Source organism: Dreissena polymorpha, chromosome 1 (genome assembly GCF_020536995.1).
Source record: "Dreissena polymorpha isolate Duluth1 chromosome 1, UMN_Dpol_1.0, whole genome shotgun sequence".
In the NCBI taxonomy this organism is placed as follows: domain Eukaryota; kingdom Metazoa; phylum Mollusca; class Bivalvia; order Myida; family Dreissenidae; genus Dreissena; species Dreissena polymorpha.
This window is the reverse complement of record NC_068355.1, coordinates 42,959,422-42,978,264: the sequence shown is the minus strand read 5'-3', so window position 1 is coordinate 42,978,264 and position 18,843 is coordinate 42,959,422.

The window sequence follows — 18,843 nt, the reverse complement described above, 5'->3', positions numbered from 1 at the left end:
ACGGATTGGCGAAAAGTTGAAAAGGTTTTTATGCGTAAAACTTTTACCCAAGGCTGTATTCAACAAACGGGTTTTGTGCTCAATGCGAAAGAAAAAACGAATTGCTCCAGATATATTTTAAGTCGTACAACTTCAGACTTTAATAGCATAACCGTCGGCGCATGCATAAATTGAATGTGGTTCCATATAGTAAATACACCGGTAAAATTAAGAAAACATTATTCTCATTATATTTTATAATTTTAGCACAAATTGGATTTTAATCGTGATTTCAGCATTCTTAAGGCCATCACGAACAATTTTTCGATGTCGCATGAGAAAAGTTTCAGTTTCGGTTTAATATCCGTCGAACGGAATGTCGTTTACGTTAGCGTGACATTATTACGTCAGTTCGCTATCGACGAATGAACATGAACGCCTTTACGATGCACACAAAACAATAACGTAATTGGTGAGAAAAATAGTACGGTCATGATTATTTAAGTTTTAGTTTGCATGCCTAATAAAATAATCACAACCCGATTTTAAAAACGAACTTTTAATAGGATACGATATAAATACTAGCAGATTTATGGAAGCGCAATAACTGTTGCTTCAACTCATTCAACTTCTGTGCTTTTATCATAAGGTCTAGAAATATTTAGTCTTAACATGGTGAAACATATGCCCCACGATCGTCACTGGTTCCTGGTGTAACCATAAGGCCAAGCTTTAGACATACGTTTACGTTTTTAGATCAACGTGGTGATAGTTTGGACATTATTACAGGGACATGTTCACAGATTTTTGCCTGTTAAAGGTCGCCATTAAATGTTTAAAATCGATAGATTTAACCAGCGGAAGTAGAACGCTCCAGTGTAAAACAATATAAATGAGAGAAACATAACGAATTTCAGAATAAAAGGTTACTGCCCGATTGTTGTGTAATGTATCAGGTGATGCTTAGCCTAAAATAACAGCGAGGCTTGCCTGACCGTTTTTATTCGCCTCGACTGATGTAATACAAAAAGATAGGGCAGTAACACGTTTTCATGTTTATCATACATCTAAAGACTAATTTTTAAAGAAATATTTACATATTATCGATAAGACGCTGCATTTTTATCGGGAATGAATATGATGTAAAACGTTTAAAGTGTAAATCATGAGAACTTTCGCATTTATACAGAGGATATTTATTGGATTCGGTGGAATATCGATTTTAATTCAAAAGTTATCACAGATTATTTTTTTTATATGATCACGAGTGAATTAAAATAGATATTCCATCGAATCCAACAAATTTTCCTTTTTTATGCTTTTTCAACGTTTAATTACATTGTAAAAGAGTAAAACTGGAGAATAATGGTATCATTTCGTAAAAAAATGACGTCATTTCACAGTAAAACTGTGAACATTATCGATAATTTTCACTGTTATTTTTCAATGTTTGGGACAGTGAATTATCAGTTTTAATTCACTAATATTTCTCGATAAACCACCGGAAAGCATAAAATAAATAATTTTTTTTTGCTGTTTCTTGTTTTTGTTAATAAAATGTATTTTAATCTTGGTATCGACTGAATCTGATTTTACCAAAAATGAAGACTTTATAGCTGATTTCGAGTAAAATGACCTACCGGGTACTTCCAAGCATTACTGATGTATCTCTGTTGACGTAATATAAAACTGACGCAAGGATTATCAGGCACCTTTATATCAGACAGTTATAGATGTTGTGATATGATAAAAAGTATATCATGCACCTTTGTATCAGGCAGTTACAAATGTAGTGGTATGATAAAAAGTATATCATGCACCTTTGTATCAGGCAGTTATAAATGTAGTGGTATGATAAAAAGTATATCATGCACCTTTGTATCAGGCAGTTATAAATGTTGTGGTATGATAAAAAGTATATCATGCACCTTTGTATCAGGCAGTTATAAATGTTGTGGTATGATAAAAAGTATATCATGCACCTTTGTATCAGGCAGTTATAAATGTTGTGGTATGATAAAAAGTATATCATGCACCTTTACATCAGGCAGTTATAAATGTTGTTGTATGATAAAAAAGTATATCATGCACCTTTGTATCAGGCAGTTATAAATGTTGTGGTATGATAAAAAGTATATCATACACCTTTACATCAGGCAGTTATAAATGTTGTGGTATGATAAAAAGTATACCATGCACCTTTGTATCAGGCAGTTATAAATGTTGTTGTATGATAAAAAGTATATCATGCACCTTTGTATCAGGCAGTTATAAATGTTGTTGTATGATAAAAAGTATATCATGCACCTTTGTATCAGGCAGTTATAAATGTTGTGGTATGATAAAAAGTATATCATGCACCTTTGTATCAGGCAGTTATAAATGTTGCGGTATGATAAAAAGTCTATCATGCACCTTTGTATCAGGCAGTTATAAATGTTGCGGTATGATAAAAAGTATATCATGCACCTTTGTATCAGGCAGTTATAAATGTTGTGGTATGATAAAAAGTATATCATGCACCTTTGTATCAGGCAGTTATAAATGTTGCGGTATGATAAAAAGTCTACCATGCACCTTTGTATCAGGCAGTTATAAATGTTGCGGTATGATAAAAAGTCTATCATGCACCTTTGTATCAGGCAGTTATAAATGTTGCGGTATGATAAAAAGTATACCATGCACCTTTGTATCAGGCAGTTATAAATGTTGTGGTATGATAAAAAGTATATCATGCACCTTTGTATCAGGCAGTTACAAATGTTGTGGTATGATAAAAAGTATATCATGCACCTTTGTATCAGTTTGATACCAACGTAAAGGTAAGATGACACAGTATACCAAACTTGGTCTGGAACAACTTACCTTTTGATTAAAAAAGCAATCTGAACTTTTGTAAACGTGTGGGTGATTCGATGCTTAAGACCTTCGGAGTGTTAACGAAATCATTTTGCGAGCAATCAAACGCCATTCATGTTATACTTTGTAAAAGCAACCCACCTATTGCCACCAAACAAAACAAAAAATACAAAAAAGAAAACAATAGAAACACTCCAAAATATATTAATAAGCGTTTAGAATGTTATTAATTTCTATTATTTGTTAAATCTGTTACAAAAAGTTGGAAAAATGTCATTTCGATCATCTTTGGGGAAAAAACTTTGGCGATTGTCTTGTTAAAACACATTCCGCGTGCCCGCATGTCCGTGTCCCAGTTTCTACATTGGTCATAGTAATGGCACAGCACTTGCTGCAACTGTCGTGACTTCAAATGATGCATGGCATCCTGATGAGATACAGAAGCACTTTATTGATGGCCACATTTTATCTGGGCCGTCACGATCTAAGACGAGCGCTTGTTGAAGTCACTGCAGTTTTGTATAATACTGATAAAGTTAACATTAAAATATGTTTTTAACTGTGCATGGATATTGAAAATTAGTATTCACTACCACTAATATGCGAAGTAAATCAAATGTTGACATTAACACGAATGTTATCAACTGTCCTTAGGCTTGAGCAAATAAATGGCTGTCATCAATAATATTAAACAACATAAGCACAAAGCTCCAATAAAACAGATCGTAGGTTATATTGAATACACACAACATCAAATAAAAATTCCGTGCGACAATCAATTGGCCTATTTGTATTAAACGGGTGGGCGTTTTTACCTAGATAAAAATATACAGTACATTGAACCCAAATACAATTTCATATCAACCAAGCAAATGCACATTATGAAGAAATATACGCCGTTATCATGAAATTTAGGAGCCAAGTAAATTCGGGCTAAAGGCTAAAGGGACACAACGGTTGGCGAACAGTGCGCACCAAAACATGCATACATATAATTGCATCTTTAGATACCCTACATATCTCAACCTTTATCAGTAGTCTGGACGTATGGCCTTAACCCATTTATGCAGAGAGTCTAGAAAAAGGCCTTGGCAAACAGTGTAGACCCAGAAGAGACGCCGCATGATGCATCAGGGTCTCTGCTGTTTGCTTAAAGGAATTTCTGTAAGAAATATTATAAATATAGAAATAAATATGCTAGACATCCTTAATTTTGGAAATAAATTGATTGAATTTAGAAGGATGGGGGAGTTCACTAGTCCTAAATGGGTTAAGCGCAAAGTGTACGGATATAATCAGATGCATGTCACAGTTTCGGATACATTTGTGGAATACATCTAAATATGTTTGCCCGATGGTGCACGCGTAAATCCCTGAAGAAATATTTATTGCAGACACAAACCACACCATTTAAGAAAAAAAATAAAACAACGGTGAGGGGGGAGTCCGTTTAAAAAGCACTGACTGCTTCAAAACTTTTTTTTCTTTTTTTTTTCACTTTTTATCATCCTTTTTATTTCATAGAGATAAATTAGACAAAATAACAACAAAATTGTCCTTTTGGACGTTCTGAAAGCATAGAAAGTATTATGAGAACTGAATATAAAGACAATTTGCAATCACCATCATATCACCATCATGTTAAATGAATATTACTACCTTCCTCACTAAGGATATAATTTCATGATTAAAAATTCCTTGTACAAAACTTTTCATTTTTGACACCATAAACAAATTGAAAATACACATGTATATACATAAGATCATTGATGAAAATAAAGAAAACAACTAATTTGCTAGCAATATATTTTTACTCACGAGTTAAGTAGTCATGAAGACAGCCCTGTTGACCCGTACATTGTTGTTTATGCATAACTTTTTTTTTCTTCCGTTTTTAGTACTTTATTCACTACATAATATATGCACATACCATCATTTTACACAGGGAAAAGTACATATATATATATATATATATATATATATATATATATATATATATATATATATATATATATATATATATATATACATGAAAATGAAAAAAGGTGTTAGGTTTTGAATAATGAAGGACACAAACGTATACAAGTAGAAAAGCATATGAAGTAGATATATTAACATATTTATCTTCTTTTTTCCCAGAAATTTAAGAAAACAGAATTAAATCACAAAATTATTCCATTTCTGAGTATGTTTTTCAGTTTTACCCTTCCAGCTTGCGATAATCTCTTCGATTTTTATTTTGTATTTAAAATATTCCAAAAATCTTTGAAAAATTGGTGGACATCGTTGATATTTGCATTTAAATATAAAATATTTTCCTAGTAATACAATAAAAATTGACACAGTTTGAGCAGTTCCTATTGTTGATAAAAGTATAACAAAGTGAAAAACATTCATAAGACAACTTGAAATCAGTACTAATGCTAAGTTGGGATTTTATCTATGTCTCAATGTTGTTCCAAAAATATGAACATTAGGACAATTCCAAAACAAATGCATATTAATTTCAACAGACATTGAACATAAATCACAGAGACTAGATTCTACAAAGCCATATTTAAACAGATTTTCGTTGTTGGGAACAATGTTCATCATATATTTATACTGGAACGTTCTTAAGGAGGAATCTATTGTGATTTGAATATTATTTGTAAATATTGATTCCCAATGTAACTGTTTATTAAAAAGCATTTCCCATTTGTGTTCTTGTTTGTTGTTTTTTATATGTGTATTCTCTATTAACAGTTCGTTTATAAATTTGCATATTTTTGTTGTCGGGGTGATTCTATTAATTAGGTAACTAGGTGGCACGTATGACCTTTCTTCATTGTTATTTTTTTCTTTCCAGCATTTTGGTATACAACCAACTAACGTGCGGTATTTTAAAAAATCAGAACGGGGCAAATCATATAATTCTTGAAGTTCTGTGAAGGTATGAAAATGTTTGTTCCTGTAGTTAAAGATATGTTCTATTTGTGTAATACCTCGATCGAACCATGTTTTGTAAAACAATGTTTTATTCAATAGGAATATATTTGAATTGTTCCAGAGTATTTCTTTCCCTATGATTGTCTGTTTTTCTATATAGTTCGCGCGGCACCATCCTTTTAAGCATTCAGTTAGAAATTTAGATTTCAATTCCAAAGAGTCTATATTTGATGATTTTAGGTTGCATTTAAAGATAAAGAGATTGCCATTATTTTCAAGCATGTCACTGTAAATTTTTGCCCATTTTGTTGTTGGTTGATATAACATCCTTTTCACCCAGCTTGATTTTAGCGCATCTTTAAAATTTTCGAGATCAATCATTTTGAGTCCTCCATTTGTGTAGTTTTTAACAATTTTGTTTCTCGCGATTTTATCTGGTTTATAATCCCACAAAAATGAAAACATTGAGTTCTTTATGTCTTTTATAATTTCATTGTCTGCATTATTTAAAACTGTTAAAGGATATATAAGTTTCGGAAAGGCGAATGTTTTTAAAAGTGTAATTTTTCCCATTAAACTTAGTTTCCATTTTTGCCATTTTGCGAGACAATCTTTAAACTCTTTAATCTTTGGTTTGATGTTATACTCGGTCATTTCGTCCGTGTTATTCAAAAATGTTATACCTAACGTTTTTGCACTTTCAGATGTCCAAGAAAAATTGCGTTTTTTACAGAAAATAATGTTTGAAAATTTCATACGTCCTATGCGCAGAACAGTGCATTTATTTTTATTTAGGCTCAGGCCTGATATTTTTGAAAAATTGTCAAGGGTTGCAATAAGGGTCTCAAATGACAATCTGGATCCACCCAGGAGGAAGCATGCGTCATCTGCGAAGATTGTTTGTTTGATTTCTGTATTTTTCACTCTTATACCGGAAATATTTTCATTTGTATTTATTTCATTTGCCAATAATTCTATACAAATTATAAATATGTAGGGAGACAGCGGGCGGCCTTGTCTAACACCTTTTTGTATGCTAAAGTATTCAGAAAAGTGACCATTGTTTGTTATGCATGACTTAGCGTCTTTGTAAAACAAATTAATCCAATTAATAATTGCGTATTTAAAACCAAATTTAGCTAAGCTATTCCTCATGAAAGCATGATCCAGACTGTCGAATGCCTTATTAAAATCTGAGAAAAAAATTAGCCCATTTTCATTGTAAATATTCACTTTTTCAATAGCTTCTGACAGGCATCTTACATTTTCTCCTATATACCTTCCTGTCACAAAGCCAGTTTGCTCTGTGCCTATAATGGTTGGTAGGTATTTTTTAATTCTATTTGCAATTGCTTTTGATGCTATTTTGTAATCACAGTTAAGTAGTGATATTGGTCTCCAATTATTTAAAGTTAATAGATCTTTGTCTTCTTTTGGAAGTAAAGTTATGATACTTTGTTTTTGAATTTCTGTTAAGTTGCCATTATCATAAGAATAATTTAGTGAATTTACTAGGTATTTCTTTATATCTCTCCAAAATATTTTATAGAAATCCGCAGTTATACCATCGGAACCCGGACTTTTGTTGTTTTTCATATCTTTTAAGGCTTCTGCACATTCGTATTCTGTAAGATGCTCTATATTATCCGGATTATTTATTCTATTTACATTGTTGTTAAAAAATTTCGAATGGCTGCTCTCCTCGATATTATTATCTTTTTTTTACAATTTTTGATAAAAATCTTTTATATGGTGTATTATTTTCTCAGGATTTTCTTCTATTTTGTTTTCGTCAATTTTTATTTTTTTATTGTTTTCTTTTCAGAATGATATTTTTCCAAATTAGCGAAATATTTTGTATTTTTTTCGGCTCCCTCAATCCATTCAGCTTTACTCCTTAACATATAACCTTTTATTTTAGTATTATTAAATTCGTGTAATAATTGTTTTGCATTATTTAATTGTTCTAAAAGTAAATTATCGTTTGAATTTGATATTAACTTATTTTCAATGTTTATAATATGTTGAAGTAGCTCATTTTGTTGTTTATTTTTAATTTTATGGCTTGAATATTTGATGGTTTCATCCCTTATTCTTCCTTTAATTAATTCCCATAAGGTGTTCGGGTTAGCTTCTTGATAAAACTCAACAACTAAATTTATTTCATTTTTAATTTTTGACTGATATTCAGCGTCTAGTAATAAAGAATTGTTTAATTTAAAATACCCGGGACCTCTTTCTTGCTTGTTGGTATTTAATATCATTTTAACAATAGAATGATCGGAGCGATAACCTGGGTGTATTTGGCAGTCCGACACGGCATTTAAGATGTTGTTTGAGATTAAGAAATAAAGAAGTTGACGTCATCATTATTTGGTGCATATAGATTAATCAAGATTACGTTGCTATCTGATATATGTAGTTTTATAAGTTGCATTCTTCCAACTATGATTTCTTTATATTCAATAATGTCACAATTACATGATTTATTAATAAGAATTCCTACGCCATTGCTATTGGAGCTACCGCCACTTAAAAAATATTGCCCTGTCCAAGAAGCTCCCCAATTTGTATTATCATTCTGAGCATTATAGTGAATTTCTTGCATTAAAACAACAGAAAATGCCTTTTGATTTAGCCAGCTTAATACTTCATCACGCTTATTCTTAGTCCCTAAACCCTTGACATTAAATGTAACAATTTGTATATTAAGTATAATATGTTTGAATTATCGCATTGCACTGAGTTCTGCTTAGAATATGTCTTCTTGTATTTTTTGACAGCTTTAAAATATGTAACGTTATATTGTATTGTATGTTTGTGTCATGTGAAGTTTTATTACGAAGTTTTCTTATCTTATTTGTTTATTTATTTTTTAAATTTGGAGTTGGAAATACTTGTGTTCTGCTATATGATGCATGTCTAACGTTTATTACCTTTTAATTTTCAATATCTTTTGCGTTTTGTGCATGTAAGCGGGTGTGTGAATGCGTCTGCGTGTGTGTGCGTGTTTATGCGGCGTGTGTGCGGCGTGTGTGCATGTGTGTTGGGCAGACCGCATCAAAATAATATTGTACGTTTTACAGATGGATTCAATTTTACAGCATAAACAATTTTACAAAATACATCGTAACTAAGCTGTGCGCTTTGTAGCACTATCCAACATGTAAATACAATTTTGTAACCTACATACTTTTGCAACATACATCTTAATTGAGTTTTCCACTATAGAGATTTCCCGTTGCCTTGAAAAATATTTAATATGGTATTTATCATGGCAAATGACGAATAAGTATTTTATCGCAAATAGCGAGGCTGTGGTACAAAATAACATATTATGAACAAAAACAAGACAAACTATTAAAGCGCATTTGTTCCATAAAACCTTGCGCAGTTATACAAAATACATGTGTTTGATTATAGTAAGTGTGGTAGTGGGTACAACCACGTATCTTGTTTGCAGTTACAGTCCACGGGCTCGCTATTTACATTTGAAGAAGGAAAGTAGTTCAACTAATGAATTTAATCCTACGCATTGGAATCTTATTTCGTTATCTAGATATAATGAACTTTGGCAGACAGTCAGTAATCTCATTTTGTAATATACACGAACGACAGCTTTACAAAATGATTAACAAACATATGTATGTACAAAAAACAAACAGCAGTTTGGTAATATACACACAAAAAACGATTATGCAAAAAGATTGACAAGCATATGCATGTACAGTAAAGACACAGTAGTTTTAGTAATATGCATGAAATACAGCTATACAACAAGATCAACACACATATGTCCGTACAAAACACCTATTAACATACATTAGCAGTTGCAAGACGTTTATATATAATACATTTGTTTAATTTTGTTTCTACGTAAAAAATGCCAGTTTGCCAACGAAAAATGTTAAAGATGATTTTTTTTATTTAATACACTATTATAGTAGTAAACAGTTTTACTTTAATATCTTTCGCGACTAGGGTTTACTAGTAAATGTATTATGCAAGTAAGCAATATCTAATAAATACCACGACAGCCCGTGTGTAGAGGCTTAATTGTCGAAAGCAAAAGTATCAAGCTTCTCACTAGGCTTCAAAACTTGTATACGTGTCTTTAAGACATACGTATAACTGATGATATATAGGTCACAAAACATATCTATCTAAGATCGTGAGTTTTGGTGGTGCTGTTCAAATATTGACATACGATAAAAATATTAGTATAATGGAACCAGCATAAAATTTAAGATACGTATTGAACACTAGCAAACATACAATTGCTTTTTAATTTCGGGTTTCTTAGCCCAGAACCGTTATGATTGATAAAAGCCTTTGTATTCTAGTATAGCGCTATTAATTTAAAAACAATGCATCACATTTAATGCTTTTGCTGACCTATGCATTTGTCACATGACGAAAGTTAAAACTTCAATACAGAATAAGCCGTCGATATGGCATGTTCACCAAAGAGTACCCCATACTCTCAAGCCAATGTTTCAACACTGCAGGCTGAGGACAATTAAGTATCCATCGCCTATCATAAATATGGAAATGTGGAACATAGAACAGTTTTAAACCGTTTGTGATTTACAATAATATGTATCGCTACATTATAATAGTGTATGGCATTAGTCAAAAACATGATATTTGCTTCCACAAATATCTCCTTAAAAGTAGAACAGAAAGGTCTTCTAAAATATGTATCGTGTGTGTTTTCAAGATTCCCAAATTAAAAAAAAAGAAGTAACATTCAAATGTGAGTTCGACATTTTTTCTAAAAATTAATATGAAGTTTATTTAGCGCAATGTCTAATGTTGAAAACTGATTGCAAACTTAATATGTATTTTAGTGAATTAAATATATCTGATTAAAAGCTCAATCTGGGATACCAAAATAAACTATGGGTCGGTAAAAAATTAGACTTGGTCGGATTGGTGGAAACACATAAATCTTACGAGTTAGCAAATTCTTGTAAAATTTCACCTTTGGATTGCGATATACGATGTTTCCATCGTATCCAGAGCAATGTAAAAGCAAGAACAAACAGTAAACGTAGTCATTGTGTAACTACGGAATACCGTTAAGGCCATCGTACTATCGCATTGTCGCCATCGTACTATCGCATTGTCGCCATCGTACAATCGCATTGTCGCTCTCTGGATTTTAATGTGTAACCACGATGGCCCTAACGGTATTCCGTAATCTACTAAAATACGATGTGCGCATGTGTACCGGAAGGCAATATACGACAAAACGACAGTACGATGACGACAATGCGACAATACGATGGCGACAATGCGACAATACAATGACAACAGTACGATAACGCGATAGAACGATGACGACAATGCGATGATACGATGGCGACAGTACGATATGACTATGGCATTGTCGTCATCGTATTATCGCATTGACGGCATCTTACTATCGCACTGTCGCCATCGTACTGTCACACTGTCGTCATCGTACTATCGCATTGTCGCCATCGTACTATCGCAGTGTCGCCATCGTACTATCCCATTGTCGCTATCGTACTATCGCATTGTCTTCATCGTATTATCGCATTGTCGCCATCTTACTATCGCACTGTCGCCATCGTACTGTCGCACTGTCGTCATCGTACTATCGCATTGTCGCCATCGTACTATCGCAGTGTCGCCATTGTACCATCGCATTGTCGCCATCGTACTATCGCCCTCTGGATTTAATGTGTAACCACGATGGCCCTAACGGTATTCCGTATGTAACGGACTCGATGGTGTCTGCTCAAATCATTATTCGTGGTATTGTTCGGTTGTTTGAGTGTTGGTTGTTTGCGGGTAATGCAAGGACTTGGAGGGATTCATAGCTGTATCGTTGAACTTCCGTTTTCCTTGTCTCGCCAAAGAATTATTTTCACTTACACATACTTATCAGGCACTTCAAAGGTAATTGTTGTCCATTTTCCCCCTTTTCCAAGCTACACTGCTTTTAAATCGTAATTTAATGGCGGATGAAGCTGTTTATTGAAGTTTTTTTGCTCTTTGTTATCCAACGTGTTTGCCTACAAGGCTCTTTTATAATGGATTTGAATATTTATGTTGCTGTAACTCCGAATAAACAAGCTAATCAGGCGCGTTTAAACTGGCCAACGGAAATTGTAATTCTGACTTCTTTTTTTCTCTTTTATGTTATCTTTCCAAATAATAATTGATTACCTCAACAGACTCGAATGTATACTCTACAGTACAAATACACAAATTAACTATGTGCTTTATCACTTAACATAGTTGTACATCGTTCAAGTTAGCAAATGGGCTTGCTTGTCATTTAAGGCATTTGAGAAAATAAAAACGCTAGGACGTGTGCATTTTCTCATCCGGTTAACAGTAGTCTTACACCGCAGACGCTTGTATACTATTTAATTCCTCTGAATCCTTTTTTACATGCAGAAAGTGTTCGGTCTCTTCTTGGATGACCAATGCCATTGTGTAAACCCTTCAGTATTTCATCCCTATATACTTTGGGTAAAACTAACTGTCTAATCTTTTCAGAACTTTCAGACCCCATTTCTTTGTACGAAATTCTCATCGTGAAGTCTTCTTTACTTCTCATCGGGTTCTTGTCTGGTAAATAGTTATCAATAACCATGCGTCGCCATCTCTCAATCAAAGGATCATTTCTCTGGTGTGATCTTATTTCTCTCAACTCAATCTGAGCCATCACACTACCAGGTGTTTCAGTCACTTCAGCTATGTTAATGTTGTTACAGTGTAATGTTTCAATAGCAGGTATTTGTTCTGTACAATTGATGCAACAAACTGCTTTAATTGTAGAATCTTTTATTTCAACCTTTTGGGTTATGTCTGTCAATGTTACACTTTCGTGTGGGTACCTGCTCATGGCATCTGCATCGCCATTTTTAAGACCAGCTCGGTATGTGATATCAAAATTAAATTCACTTAAGGCAGAAACCCAGCGTTGACCAGTAGCATCTAGCTTTGCAGTTGTCAGTAGGTATGTCAACGGATTGTTATCAGTGAATACCTTGAAATATTGTAGAGACAAGTAATCTTTATTTTTTCAGTTACTGCCCATTTCAATGCCAAGAATTCAATTTGAAAGCAGAATAAATTTTTTCAGACTTGGATAAAGATCTGCTGGCATAAGCAATCACTCTTTTGTCCTTGTACAATACAGCACCTAAACCAGTGCAACTGGCATCGGTGCGAAGTTCCAAAAGGTTTGGTGAAATCGGGATATCCTAAGAGAGGCGGAGATGTTAAAATATTTTTCAATTCATCAAATATGTTTTGTTCTTCTGATGTCCACTTCCATTCCTTTTTTGTTTTCTTGGATCCTTTCTTACATGCAGTTGGAGGAAGGAGATCAGTTTATGGTTTGGTAATAGAAGAAAAAATCTTAATAAATCTCCTATAATATCCTGCAAAAGCAATAAAGGATCTTAAGGCAGCAGAATTTGTTGGCCAATTTTTTATTTTGTCAATCTTGCTTGGATCAGTCTCAATTCCTTCACTGGACACAAAATGACCCAGAAATCCAATTTTTTTCTGAATAAAAAACATTTCTCTGGGCTTATTTGAGTCCACATTCAGCAAGTCGCTTTAAAACTATATCTAGCCTTTCCAAATGTTGTTTGTAGGAGTCGGAAAAAAATAATGAGATCATCCAAGTATATGACGCATATTTTCATATTTAATTCTTTCATGAGACGTTGGTAGGTTGCGGGACTATTTGACAAACCAAATGGCATTTTGTTGTATTGAAAGAAACCTAAAGCTCCAACTGTAAAGGCTGTTCTTTCTTTGTGTGTTTCCTCTATTTCTACTTGATGGTGTCCTGCTTTTATATCTATTGTTGAAAAATATGTGAGTCCATTTAAAATATCAAAAACCTCTTCTATTCGGGGAAAAGCAAATGAATCTTTTACTGATTTTTTTGTTAAGTTCCCTGTAATCTACACACATTCTTAAATTTCCATTCTTTTTATGTCCCCCACCACTATAGTGGGGGACATATTGTTTTTGACCTGTCTGTTGGTCTGTCTGTTGGTTTGTTTGCCCAAAATGTAACATTTTGCCATTACTTTTGCAATATTGAAGATAGCAACTTCATATTTGGCATGCATGTGTATCTCATGGAGCTTCACATTTTGAGTGGTGAAAGGTCAAGGTCATCCTTCAAGGTCAAAGGTAAAAAAAATCAAAGCGGCGCAGAAGGGGACATAGTGTTTCTGACAAACACATTTCTTGTTTCTATTTAAAACATTGTTGCTACACCAAGGTGATTTTCTTATTATTCCTGTGTCTAATAATTGTTGCAAATGTTGGCGTACCTCATCTATCATATGAGGAGGTATCCGTCTGTGTTTTTGTTTGAATGGTACTTCATCAATCAAATCAATCCTATGTTTCATTTGATCAAAATTTCCAATGACATGATCTCCTTTTGGAAATATATTTGTATGTTTTTCAAGCAATTGAACTATTTGACTCTTCTGATCTGAGTTTAAAATATTGTTGGCATCAATGGAGATCTGTTGTAACACATCCTTTTCATCAAGTTGGTTACTAGTGGGTATATTTTGTTCAATTGTTGCTGGCTGCAACTCACATATCACAGTCTTTGGTGATATAACTACACTATTGGTAGTTAAGTCTGAAATGTTGACAACAATTAGTTGACCCTTTGAAAAGGAGTAATTAACTAACCCTGGTGTTATGTCAACAAATTTTGGCAAGCCAGTCAATGATGACTCGGTGGTCACAGCCGGGGTAGGTTGCATGTCCAATTCTCTGTCTGAGAAACAATAAATATCCTTGGACTCATTTGGTCCTAAAATGATTTTGTTCTGATTTGCAGATTTTAAAATAGCAATCCTATGATTATTTTTCTGCAATTCTTTTTCTCGGATATTCATAATCCTAAATGCTAGGTACCATGGTACATGCATGTTTGCCTTCTGCAAATACTGAGTGCCAAACTGGCTTTTACAATTGTCAAGAAAACATGAAAAAATATTTGTACCAATAATAATTGGTGTCATTGCTGAATACTAGTAATCAGTGAACGACTTTTTTTTGCATGTGCAGAACAAAGCATTTCCCTGCAACCAGTAATCCTTACGGAACTAAAGAAACACAACATTGGAATTAAAATTGCAAAAAATGGCCAAACTCACTTGAACGAAATGTTTATGTTGTCAAAAAACGGTATTCTTCTTTAAGCTCTTGGTCTTGAAATCAAATAAATTTGCGAAATCCTGGTGTAAAACAGATAATTTTACATTGTACAATATTTGCAAGCGGAAAGAACCTAAATGTAACCGTCAGTTATGTACATTATGCGGCCTACTACATGAACAATTCCAAAAAATAAAAAGCAAGATTTGACAAAACATTTCACGGACTTTCATACGACGCGATTATAGTTAGAAAGATTCATCGTGGTATTGCCATGACTTCAATGACCCCGATACCCTTACACAAGAGCTGAGGAATGTTTCCTTGATCTTTGACACAAAGCCCCTTACGAATCAACTGATAGACTGATACTTGGAATTGAGATACAATTAAAACAAACATTCTTAGCAAGTTTAAAAAACACTATATTAAGTTTGAATATAGCACTATAAGAAAAAAAACGTGCCCCAACCCTTGGCGGTTGTTTTTCAACAGACTGGACCGTTGGGGGGGGGGGGGGGGGGGTGATGGTATTGGCATTTATTTAAAAGTCATTGGTGTACCGCTGTTGAGGACATTACTATTTTGGAATTATTTCCATTCATAGTTGCACTGTTTGTTTTGGGCGAGGATTTAAAAAGCAAAACGATAATATTTCATTGTCACAATACAGCTGTTGTTTTTATCTAAAATAAGTCGACTTCTAAATCAAACATGGCCATGAATTTAATGCTTTCGTTTGCGCAAGCTACGTACCGGGATCTCTGAGCGCATTGTGCGAAGCGTTATATCGGTTTCAGATATATAAAAAAGAGAAGCAAAGAAAAAATTAATATCGCTGGCACCGGACTCAGACCATACGTTACAGGTCCAGAATGAATGTTCAATAGTATATGTCGGTATACGTACTCGTGCCGTTCGTCCAACACCGCGTACAACGTGTAGCTCTCTTTGTAGCTTATTGTTTTAACAGGATTTATCACCTAAATCTATCAGGACCAAAATTTCATTGTTTAGTTATAGTAATCAATATATGGGTTGGTACAATATTAATAACATTTTTTTAGTGCTGAAAGATTCTACTCGGTAGCGAACAACGGTTGACACGCGGACGCAGATCACACGTCAGTTGTTGTCTCGCAGTAAGGTAAAGTTCGTTATAATTGTTGTTGTTGTTTTGTTTTATCGTACGTCTTGCACGGTCAGCTAAATAATAATTATATTAAACGCACAGTCTCGGCAAAGGTAAAGGCGGGCAGGTTTTTTTTATTGGCTAATACAATCAGTACATAGCCATATAAACATATCAAATATTTCAATAAACAATTACGGATTTTGCCACAGAGGGTTTTCAGCCAATCGTCATCAAGCGTACGGGCGATGTTCTTCGGGGACGTCCAACGCGTTTATTAGAAAGATTTAAATAGTTACTCTGATTATAGAGGTATTCCACTACGACCTGATTCCCCACGGTTTGTCCCGATTTTCAATATTTTGAGGTCGGGGACATTCGTGGCTCAATCGGCGAAGGTCCTAACTCATTCGTAGCTAGTCGTGGGCCGGTCGTAAGTGATTCCTGCAACTCGTGAGCTCCCGAAATATCGTGGCCAGATTTTAAACGTGTTTATTGGCCAGGACCTCCAAGACTGAATTTAATCGCAGTTGACTCGTAACAGCGTCGTAGTGCGTTCTTGGGCGTCGTAATGAAATCGTAGGTAATTCGTGACCCAATCGGGAAATCGGTGATCACGTGATCTGTCTACGAATCAGCTACGACTTTGTCAAGACTCTCATGAGTTCACCCCGAGTGAGTTGCGAGCCCGCAAAGATTCTCGCGATTTAGTTACGAAACAGTTACGATTAAATATTAATGTAAATAGAAAGTTTGTAACAAGTCGACAGGTATATAATATATATACATTCCGTTAAGGCGTTCCTCAGAAAGAAGGCTTATTTTTGGAAATGATAAAATCGAAAACAAAAGTTGATTAACGGAAACTGAGAGTAGTGTTTTTTAATTCAACTAGTTTACATTTTTCGAAAATACAGATTGCCAATCGATCGTTTTGTAAAAGCTAGAAACAAACTTTTTTGCGTAAATGATACATTTTAAATCGAAAGTTGAATGTTGAATAACGGAAACTGAAAGTAGATAGTTTGTTTCACTTTTGGATTTCCTTATTTATATTATTTATTTTCCCTTATTTATATGAAGTAATGTCAACGCAGGTGTTATTGTATATCGGTGAGGTCCTAGCTTAGTCGTGACCGACCCTATTCGCAAGACTTCAACCGAACCCCACGATTCGTCGTAACTCAATCGTACCATTGTCGTTACTGAATCGTAGACTGTCACGAGTCTTCCCGATTCAATAAATTAATGTGATAAATCGTAGCGAATCGTGGGCTTGTTTTCGTAGTTGAATAGGGCCATTACGCAACGTCGTCTTGAAGTCTTTCTTAATGATTGGCGCATCCAGAATTTGTAGGAGGTAAATTTGTAAAATTTATTGTGGCGGAAAATTATGTTTGTCGGGCATTGGATGGGCAGCATGGGTATTATACAAAAAACATTTATCTCTCCAAACTAACTTTAGCGACACTGACTCAACAGACAATACATATGCTCGAATGGACTACATACGTGACATCTTCAAACTTCTTTCGGCAATTCAAGATGATTAAAGGGTAAGCTTTAAACAATAATAGCAATACCGCAGGGTATCGTGGCAATACCGCAGAGGTAAGCAATGTCTAAGTTTAAAATAGTGAGATCACTGGTTAAGCGATGTTTAGTATTAAAAGTCGTGAGTAAAGGATTAATCTTTGGTTGAACGATAATTGGTAGTCACGCGAAAGGTGTAATCGTTGGTTGAGCGATTATTAGTATTAAAAGTCGTGAGTAAAGGTTTAATCGTTGGTTGCGCGATAATTGGCAGTCATGTGAAAGGTGTACTCGTTGGTTGAGCGATTATTGGTTTTAAAAGTCGTTGGTGAAGGTTTAATCATTGGACGGTTGAGCGATAATTGGTTGTCATGTGAAAGGTTTAATCGATGGTTGAGCGATTATTGGTTTTAAAAGTCGTTGGTAAAGGTGTAATAATTGGTTGAGCGATAATTAGTAGTCATGTGAAAGGTTTAATCGTTGGTTGAGCGATAATTGGTTTTAAAAGTCGTCGGTAAAGGTTTAATCATTGGTTGAGCGATAATTGGTAGTCATGTGAAAGGTTTAATCGTTGGTTAAGCGATAATTTGTAGTCATGAGAAAGGTTTAATCGATGGTTGAGCGATTATTGGTTTTAAAAGTCGTTGCTAAAGGTTTAATCGTTGGTTGAGCGATATTTGGTAGTCATGTGAAAGGTTTAATCGTTGGTTGAGCCATAATTGGTAGTCATGTGAAAGGTTAAATCGTTGGTTGCGCGATAATTGGTAGTAATGTGAAAGGTTTAATCGTTGGTTGAGCGATAATTGGTAGTCATGTGAAAGGTTTAATCATTGGTTGAACAATAATTGGTAGTCATGTGAAAGGTTTAATCGTTGGTTGAGCGATAATCGGCAGTCATGTAAAGGTTTAATCGTTGGTTGAGCGATAATTGGTAGTCATGTGAAAGGTTTAATCGAAGGTTGAGCGATTATTGGTTTTAAAAGTCATTGGTAAAGGTTTAATCGCTGGTTGAGCGATTATTGGTTTTAAAAGTCGTGAGTAAAGGTTGAATCGTTCCTTGAGCAAAAATTGGTAGTCGTGTGAAAGGTTTAATCGATAATTGGTAGTCATGTGAAAGGTTTAATCGTTGGTTGAGCTAATTGGTAGTCATGTGAAAGGTTTAATCGTTGGTTGAGCTGATTGGTAGTCATGTGAAAGGTTTAATCGATGGTTGAGCGATAATTGGCAGT